Source organism: Chenopodium album, chromosome 23 (genome assembly GCF_948465745.1).
Source record: "Chenopodium album chromosome 23, dcCheAlbu1.1, whole genome shotgun sequence".
NCBI classification, from domain to species: domain Eukaryota; kingdom Viridiplantae; phylum Streptophyta; class Magnoliopsida; order Caryophyllales; family Amaranthaceae; genus Chenopodium; species Chenopodium album.
Genome location: NC_137856.1, coordinates 28,636,283 through 28,645,885, shown reverse-complemented (window position 1 = coordinate 28,645,885; position 9,603 = coordinate 28,636,283). Strand labels below are relative to the sequence as shown.

The window sequence follows — 9,603 nt, the reverse complement described above, 5'->3', positions numbered from 1 at the left end:
ATGTATATGATACAACCTAAGAGTTTTGAAATCCAGAAATTCCTAGAAAGTTCTGCAAACTTAAGAAATTCATTTATGGATTGAAGTAAGAATTAGGGAGTCAGAACATTCATTAAGAAATCAAACAGTTTGATTACCTTGGAAGAATGAAAAGGAATCTTATAGAGACAAGAAGTTTAGTGGGAGAAATTGGTCCTTCTTAGTCTAGTATGTAGTTGACATACATTTCATATGAAATGATATATCAATGCTTGAATAAGTCAAGCAATGGTTAGAAAGATTGTTTCTATATGGGAGACTTAGGAGATGTTGAGTACATATTGGGAATCAAAATCCACAAAGTGAATCTTGAAGGATGACTGGACCTAATCAAGAGACTTATGTTGATAAGGTTCTTGACAAGTTCAAGATGCAAGACTCTAAGAGAGGATCTCTTCCCATGTCTCATGGTTTTACACTCAGTAAAACTCAGTGCCTTAAAAGCTAGTAGAGTTGAGTTGTAAAGGTAGTGTACCTTATGCTTTTGCAAAAGGGTCCATTACATGTGCCATGAAATGTACAAAGCAAGTTGTTACATATGACTTGTGCATGTGTAGCAAGTTTCAAGCAAATACAGAATAAGCATACGGAAAGTTACCAAGAACAAATCCTTGAGTGCTTGAGAAGCGCTAAAGGAATTTTTCTAGTTTATGGTGTTAAGGTAAACAAGTTGTCAAAAGGTTTTACGGATGCAAGTTTTTCCAAACAGGCAAGATGATTCTAGATTTCGATCTAGATGCATATTTTGTCAGTATGGAGAAGTATAGTGAGCTTGAAAAGTTCAAAGCAGAGCACTATTGCATACTCAATGTCAGAATTAGGGCTGGCAAAAACTGACCCGACCCGAAAACCCGACCCGAACCCGACCCGAAAAAAGCGGGTTAGGGTTGAGGTTTTCGACCCGAAAACTTAAATGGGTCGACACGAACCCGAACCCGAAATTAAATGGGTTAGGTTAAGGTTGAAAATCTCAACCCGAAAACGACCCACTTAACCCAAAATAAATTTCAGGTCAAAATCAGGTCGGGTCAACCCGAACCCGACCTACCTGATAACCCGAACTAATTTAAGTAAGAAAAAGAAAAAAACGTAAAAAGCTTATTAAGCCCAGCCCAAATTCACAAAGAGGCTTCCATATATAAATTCAATACCCTAAATGAACTCATTTCCCCTTATTGATCTTCAGCCGTTTTTCCCCTTACTTCTCTCTCTTTAATTTTCCCTCTCCTCAAAAACTCATTGTTGAATTCGACAGAGGTAGTTCCGTTAAGCCCAACTTTACCATTGTCATTTCCTTCACGGCTTGAATCCTTCACTCCTCCACGAATTCCTCTCCTTCATCAAAGGTATCTTGCTTCTTAATTTATTTTCTGTTTTTTTTTTCGTATTTTTTATATGCTAGTTTTGTTTATTTTCTAATTCTTCTGTTGTTAATTTTATAATTACTTGCTTCCGTTTATTTTAGTTTTTTACATGCTAATTTTCGAGTGTTATTACTAATTTCTGATGTTAAATGTTGTTGATTATGTTATTATACGGTTGTTTTTGCTAATTTTTGATTGTTAATGCTAATTTTTATTGTTAAATGTTGTCTATGTCATGGTGATTCTTGCTAATATTTGTTGTTTACTTTTGTTTATCATGAGCATGCATGTTTTAATTTAGATCTTAATAGTTAGATCTAGATAATATAGTCTGATTTAGAATTGCATGTTTTAATTATGTTAGTGTTGTTTTTCTTTATAGGTTTGGCAGCAAGAAGTAGCCCACCCATGTTCAATTGGAAATGTTGTGGGATCAATTTTGAAGCTTGAGGTGGTGAACAAGGATGACAGCCATGACAAATTGACAGTCCCAACATCGCCCGATCTTAATCCAAATGAAACTCTTATTGCATCTTCTATTATTTTTTGAGAACTGTAATTTGTGTTATTAAAACTTTATCTTTGGTTTGTAATTAGTGAATTACAATTTTTATTGGTTTATTATCGTTAAGTAGAATTGTTACTTTGTTAGACTAAGCTATTTAATTTTGGTTTGAATTAAAATGCTTAACCTCTGAACAACTTGTATTTGAAAATGAAAAAAAAGTTATTCAGGTCAATTTTGGGTTAACCCAAACCTGAATATATCAGGTTTGGGTCGGGTTGATTTCAGGTCAAAGAAACCTGATTTTAACCCAAATAAAAATCAGGTCAAATAAGGTCAATTTCGGGTTGACCCGAACCTGAAAATATCAGGTTCAGGTTGGGGTTTTCAACCCGAAAAGTTAAATGGATCAGGTTCGGGTTGGGGGGTAGCTGACCCGAAATTAGGTGACCCGAACACGAACCCGACCCGACCTGATCCATTTGCCAGCCTTAGTCAGAATATGTGTATTAAGCTATAGTCGGATAGTTTTAGAGGAAGTTTGGATTAAAATGTAATATGACTAAAGGGTCACCTTTGCCCAAGAACAAAGGAGCCAGGGTTACATCACAAATCCAAACAAATGGATATGAGATATCGCCTCAGTTATGAGATCATTGACCAGCGGGAGGTCACGTTCTGCAAAGTTTTATTATGAGTGAGAAATCACTAAACCCCTTCCATAGACAAAGGTATGAAAGTCATATTAAAGTCTTGGATTGAAGCAAATTATATAATTTAAGTTGTGTATGTTTGAGAAAACATATTACATAAGAAAATACATCAATTTGCAGAATTATGTTTAAAACAGAAATTATTATTTCTCTTATTTAATTATGGTTTTGGAAATTAAATAAAATGCTCAAAATAATTATGAATTGATGGGCTCACTAGGTTAATGACCTTTTGAATGAAACCCCACAGGTGAACAAAATTCATATATTATTTAAGTTCCTAGTTCGAGATCATTAAAGTGGACATAAATGATTTCAATAAATGGACTAGCATGTAAGATTGATTGGATAGCGCAGTTTCATGGGCTATAGGGGCATAGTGATGCTCGGTCAATCACTTGGATATGCATGAATGATGCATGATCGAACTATTGACCTACTTTGAAGTTCAAGTATACAGCTTCCGTATATATTAGTGGATTCCTTTGACATGAGTGGAACATTGATTTCATTCAATGAATGTTATAACTGTGGTACATTCATACGTCTACCCGTAACTGGAGATTATAAAGGATGTTTCCCGGTTATTTCAGAAGTTGAGTGGGAGGCTTGTTGCCACAAGATTGGATAGAGTCTACCTATTAAATTAGGAAATGTGTCATGGCCACTTGAAGAGGGAGAATTCAGAAAATACGTGGCCGCGTTCAAATGCATTACTCAGTAATCATTTGGTTTTGTAATTCTAACTCAGATTTCAAGAAACGATTTGTAGATTAATATGATCTCGACATGTGATGCAATCATATTATCAAATCGACATATACATTGACTTAAGGAATTTGAATATTGCACCCTTGTCTCAGACAAGTGGGAGATTGAAGGAGTTATGTCTTCGTCGTGTGCAATTACTAGATATATAATTGGATCAAATTATGGAGATAATTAAGTCCAGACATTTGGGTCGTCGTTTTGCCATAGCTAGAGGTACTTACGATCTTTGGACTAGTAAAATAGGCCAAAGCCCAATTGGACGGATCCTATAAGGTCACACAAAGGGGCTAGATCGAGCATTAGAGGACGAGGCCCATTATGGGCCTCATCACTCTAGGTGGCCGGCCATATAGGGGCTTTGAGAGGCTATTGGGCTTCGTGCCCTAGTCTAATTATAATGAGATTATAAATAGACTAGGTGCCTAGGTTTGCAAGTAAGAAATTTACTGATCATTTAGATCAAACCCGAATTAGCAAACACGAAACCCAACCCCTCTCATACTCCCCTCTCTCACGGCTCTCTCCTCCTCCTAGGCGCCGGTGGTGTCTCCTGGTGGTGGTGGTTCGTGCGGTGGTCGGTTGTCCGAAAAGGTGGTGATCGCGGTTTTCCTCAATCACTCGACCAATCTAGTATTGGTGGGGGCTCGTTCGAATCTCGTGGACTAAGTAGAGGAGCAACACTTGGGGCTCTATTCTCTCCCTGATTTGCCTATCGAATAGCTACGTGGAATTCACGCTTCAAAGGTATGATTATGTGTCTTGTGTGTTATGCATGTGATTCTTGGGATTAGGTACTTTATTGAATATGATTCATGTTATTTCCGCTGCGTAGTACCTATAAACTCCTACAGTTCAGTGGTTTGTGGTTGGGGTTAAGAAGTTTATATAGGGGGTTCAAAGGTTTTTGTAGGGTGTTCAATGGTTTTTTATTGTAGTTCAGAAGTTTTTGTAGGGAGTTTAGAGGTCTTTTAAGGGTGTTCAGTGGTTTGTGATTAGGGTTATGAAGTTTTTGTAGAGGGTTCAAAGGTTTTTGTAGGGTGTTCAGTGGTTTGTGGTTAAGGGTCAAAAGTTTTTGTAGGGGCTTTAGAGGTTTTTGTAGGGACGTAGGGTGTTGAGTGGTTTGTGGTTGTGGTTCAAAAGTTTTTGTAGGGGGTTCAAAGGTTTTTGTAAGGTGTTCAGTGGTTTGTAGTTGGGGTTCAGAAGTTTTTGTAAGGGGTTCAGAGGTTTTTGTAGGGTGCTCAATGGTTTGTAGTTGGGTTTCATAGGTTTTTGAAAGTGGTTCAATTGTTTTTGAAGGGTGTTTAATGGTTTGTAATTGGGGTTCAAAAGTTTTTGTAAGGGGTTCAGAGGTTTTTATGTGATCAGAAGTTTCTGGGGGCTTTTGTGTTGCTTCTGGTGTCTTATAAGAAGTTTTAGGGGTTTTCTATTGCCTTTTGTGTCTGATCAGAAGTATCAAGTAGCTAATTTGAACAATTAACTACTTACCCATCTTCATCCTCTTTAATAGGAGTAGATAATTTTGATTTTCTCCAAAAAAAAATAAAAAAAATTGAAAGAAAGAAAATCAAAAAGACAATTATACAGTAGATTATTGTTTCAATTTTACAACTTGTTCATCTTTTTTAGTGATGTTTTTGTGTGTTCTTCGTCTTTCGTCATGATAGATTGCAGTTTTAATTTTAAAGAGAGATTAATGGTGAAAGGAGAGAGAAAATACAAAAGAATTAATTGAGGAAGGTTTAAAATTTAATGAGAGGAGAGAGAAATTTTTTAAATGAAATAAAAATAGATAAGGCGGTTAGTGAGGAGGAACAACTACTTTTGTAATAAAATTGAACTCCATGCGGGCTTCTTTCATTTGAGCTTTCTCTATTGGGCACGGATTGGGCCTGGTTTTTAGGTGCACCATGTTGCACATAATACCAATTGAGCTTGGTTGACAACAAAGTTTCATGAATGACTAACATTGGGCCTTTACTTTTTTTGTATTGGGCCGGGTTTAAGTAGTGTCATCAATTATAGAATTCAAGTGTTGTATTTTAGCTTGTTGCTTGCAATATGTAGCTTATTAGAGCAACTCCAATGGTTGTAGTTAGGGACTTGCTTGCAATTTTAAATAGTGCCTAGCTACTAGCTTGACCATTGGAGCAAAAATATGTGATTAGCTTAGTGAAGCCAAGTTAATTTGCTTGAAAAAAACTTGCCAAAAAGAAAATGCTAAAAGTTAATTAGTAATTAAGATAAAAATATTAAATTGATAATTTAAATAGTAAGCTAATAGCTAGCCATCGGGGCTCAAACTAGCAACAAAGATAATTAGCTTGAAAGCTTACGTGGCATGACAAGTTAATTTGACAATTAGCTTGTCATTGGAGTTGCTCTTATTGCTTGTTTCCGTAATTAAAGACAGGTTAGTTGATTAAATTACTTAATAAACATATTAAGTAAGTTTGCAAGAGCAAGAAAGCTGGAAAACGAGTTGTTTATGTTCATACTATGACTCAATCTACTCATACTTCCTGTTTTTGTAAACTACCTTGTGTTGTTTTTAAGATTCTTTTCAATTATTCAATAATAATTGCTTGACTTTTTATTTTTTTATTATGAAGTATAGTAATAGATCATCACTTATCTTATAAATCTTGTACATCGAGTTGCATATTCCTTTGCCCCCTCCTTGACTTGCACATCTTCCTCCCTTATTCTAGTGTAAGAAACCAAAAAATGAAGGTGATAGACAAGATCAAAGCCGCGGAAGCAGAGAACAAACCCCTGTTCTCCTTCGAATACTTTGCTCCAAAAACCGAAAATGGTATCAAAAACCTCTTCGAAACAATGGAGAGAATGGTTGTTCATAACCCCTTTTTTTGTGACATTACTTGGACTACCGCGACAAGCAATGTAACAATAGACATTGCTAGTCGTATGCAAAATAGTGTATGTGTTGACACTATGATGCACATTACTTGCTCTAACATGCCTGTCGAGAAGATTGATGAGGCTCTTGATAATATTAAGGCTAATGGTTTGCAAAATGTACTTGCTCTTCGTGGTGATCCGGCTCCTGGTCAGGATACGTTTGTTCCTGTTGAAGGCGGTTTTGCTTGTGCCCTTGACCTCGTAATCCTTTTTAATCTCTTATCGATGTTTTGTTTTTGTTTTTGTTTTTTCGATGTTAGATTTGGTTTGATTGATGGTTAGATGGTCTCAGGTTAGTCATATGAGGTGCAAGTATGGTGATTACTTTGGAATTGCTGTATCTGGTTATCCAGGTGAGAACTTACTACTAATCAAGTAATATAATTTTGCACATTTTTGTACTCAAATTCTAGGTTTTGTATAAATTTATATACATTCGTGTTTAATAATTACTTCGCATTACACAATTTATTTGACATTGTGTTATGTTTTGGAATAATATAGAAGCACATCCTAGTGTTTTTGGACCTGATGGTGTAGCAAGTCCAGAAGCTTATGCTAGTGATTTGGCTTACCTGAAGAGAAAGGTAAACTATCTACTACCATTACCAATTTGCCATTGTTCAATGTGCTACAAGTATTTTAATACTCCATATCAGTTTTTTTTTAGTATGGTGTTCGGAATAATATATTTTCATATAATTAACTACGCTGAAAGTTCGATTTTTTATTTGGATTTAGGCATTTAGCTATGTTCTAGTCTAACTAGACGTAATCTTAGGATTGTTGGATCTGATTTAATATGTGATCTGATTTAGTTTAAAATTTCCTTAACGTCAAACCAGATTTAGAATAAGGTTGTTTGGATCCAATTACAAATCCAAATAAATAATGTCAACCCTTTTTTTTTGGTGGCACATGGACCTTATTTTATGAAACATTGACCCTTATAGGCCCAAACGTTGACCCACAAGAATTAGATCCATAAGTCTTAAAAATCTACATAACTATCTAAAATGTAACATTACGACTTTATAAGTATTGTGTAGAACGGACTCACGTGAGTCCGGTCATACAAACTGAAAAAAAAAAAAGAAAAAAAATCTTAATTGTCAGAAATTAGATAAATATGGTCATACATTAGACTAAAAGTGTCAGAAATTAGAATAATGGCCAGATATTAGATTATAAGTCTCAGAAATTAGGTTTTAATTGTCAGAAATAAGACTATAATAGTCAGATATTAGATTATAATTATCAGATATTAGATTGTAATTGTCAGAAATTAGATTATATTATTATCAGATATTAGATTAAAAGTGTCAGAAATTATATTATTATAGTCAGATATTGGTTTATAAGTATCAAATATTAGACACTTTTAATCAAAATATTTGAAACAGGGGAACTCAAAGAAGTATAGCCGTAGCAATTCGCAAACATCTTCTTCAGCGACATCTTCTAAGCTTTTGTCATAATATATATCTGAGCTCAACAAATCCCAAAGCCATCCACACATTTTGAAACTTTAAATTATTCCCAAACTCATTGTAACTAACCTTCAGTTCGCATTTGAAGCTAATAATTTATTTTTAAAGGCCCTACCAATCTTTGATTGTGCGATTCTCTGTCGGGGAATGGGTGGGGGAGGGTCGCTGGCACCGGGGATGGGAGGGGGAGGGTGGTCACCGGCCGCCGACAAGTGCCTAGGTAATGACAGTGGCAGTGGGTGGGGAAGGGTGTGTGCATTATAAACTGGACTCACGTGAAACGGTCTCACGCAAAACCTTCTTAGCAGGATTAATCGACCATATAATTTCAATTTAACTAACATTCTCAATTTGACCTAGAAATTCAATTATTTTGCAAAAAGATGTGTGACCAATCCAATATAAAATAAAATCAAACCAATTTAGTAATTTAGTTTAGATTTGATAGCATTTCGAATTTAATCCAAAAAACTTTCACCCCTGTACATAATTGACGTTGTCTAAAAATTCATAAGGATTGCAATTCATTAAGTTTACGATTACTAACCAGTTTATATTTTTTGTGTGTACGTATGCGCACTTGCAAAATGGTTTAGGTTGATGCTGGTGCCGATCTTATCATCACACAACTATTTTTCGATACGAATATATTTCTCAAGTTTGTTAAAGATTGCCGTGAAATTGGAATCACTTGTCCAATTGTTCCTGGCATTTATCCCATCGTAGACTATAAGGGATTTATAAGAATGACCAGTTTATGTAAAACAAAGGTACATCTAATTTATCTGTTATATTCATATTTTCGTTACACATATATGTTTTCTAATTTTCTTAGAGCATGTTTCAATATCGTGCTTGGAAACTAGCTAATTTGCATGCTTTTGGATGAAAAAATGTCTTAGATCCCTCAAGAGATCACTGATGCATTGGAGCCAATTAAAGACGACGACGAAGCAGTGAAAGCCTAAGGTATCCGTCTAGGAACCAAAATGTGCAAGAAGATTTTTGCCCATGGAATCAAACACCTGCATCTCTATACTTTGAATAAGGAGGAGTCTTCACTTAAAATTTTGATGGTTAGTTGCTTCTCCTTTTTACTAATATAGTTATATTCCTAACAAAAAGATTACTACTTAAACAACACTTTTAAGCTTTAAATGTATACTTAAAAAGGTAACTATGTTACCCTTACAATTATATACCACACCTTATGGGCTTATGTTTAATGTTGGCTAATGCTTCCTAATATAAGAACTTAATTGTACACTAAAGTTAATATCTTTAACTAATTATAAATTTTGAAGGTGATACCCAAAATTTGAGATCAGATCCATCATTATACATATATGTAAGCTACATGGATGTATATTGATAAAAATGTTATACGATAATTGTTGCAGAATCTTGGATTGATTGAAGAGTCCACAAATTAAAGGCCATTACCGCGGCTAACACCTTCCTCTTCCACGGGGTAAAGTCCAAGGATTTCGAGGTCTAGACAACTTCGTCGCAAGATGTTGCATTCATTCATCTCCATCTCTCATGCGATGATCCATCGTTTGTCAATACCATTTAACCATCTTCTTTTCTTCCCTAGCAGTTTTTATTTCTACAGTGATCTATGTATTACAAATTGGCATTCTATAATTATTGTTTGGGAATTATACAATGTAACCTTAAACTGAAGGTTCTTTCCCAAACTATAAACCTATATTGTTGGAAATTCGAGCAATTTACTCATAAATGTTGAAATCTCTCCTAAGGTTGAGGCCATGATTATCATTAGTATTTTTGTTAAACAT

The 9,603-nt window shown here is 35.1% G+C and overlaps 1 pseudogene; it reads left to right on the top strand.

Annotated features, from left to right (window-relative positions):
• The first annotated feature begins 6,116 nt into the window (after window positions 1-6,116).
• On the top strand, window positions 6,117-9,276 carry LOC145607282 (putative methylenetetrahydrofolate reductase (NADH); annotated as a pseudogene).
• Window positions 9,277-9,603: the final 327 nt, after the last annotated feature.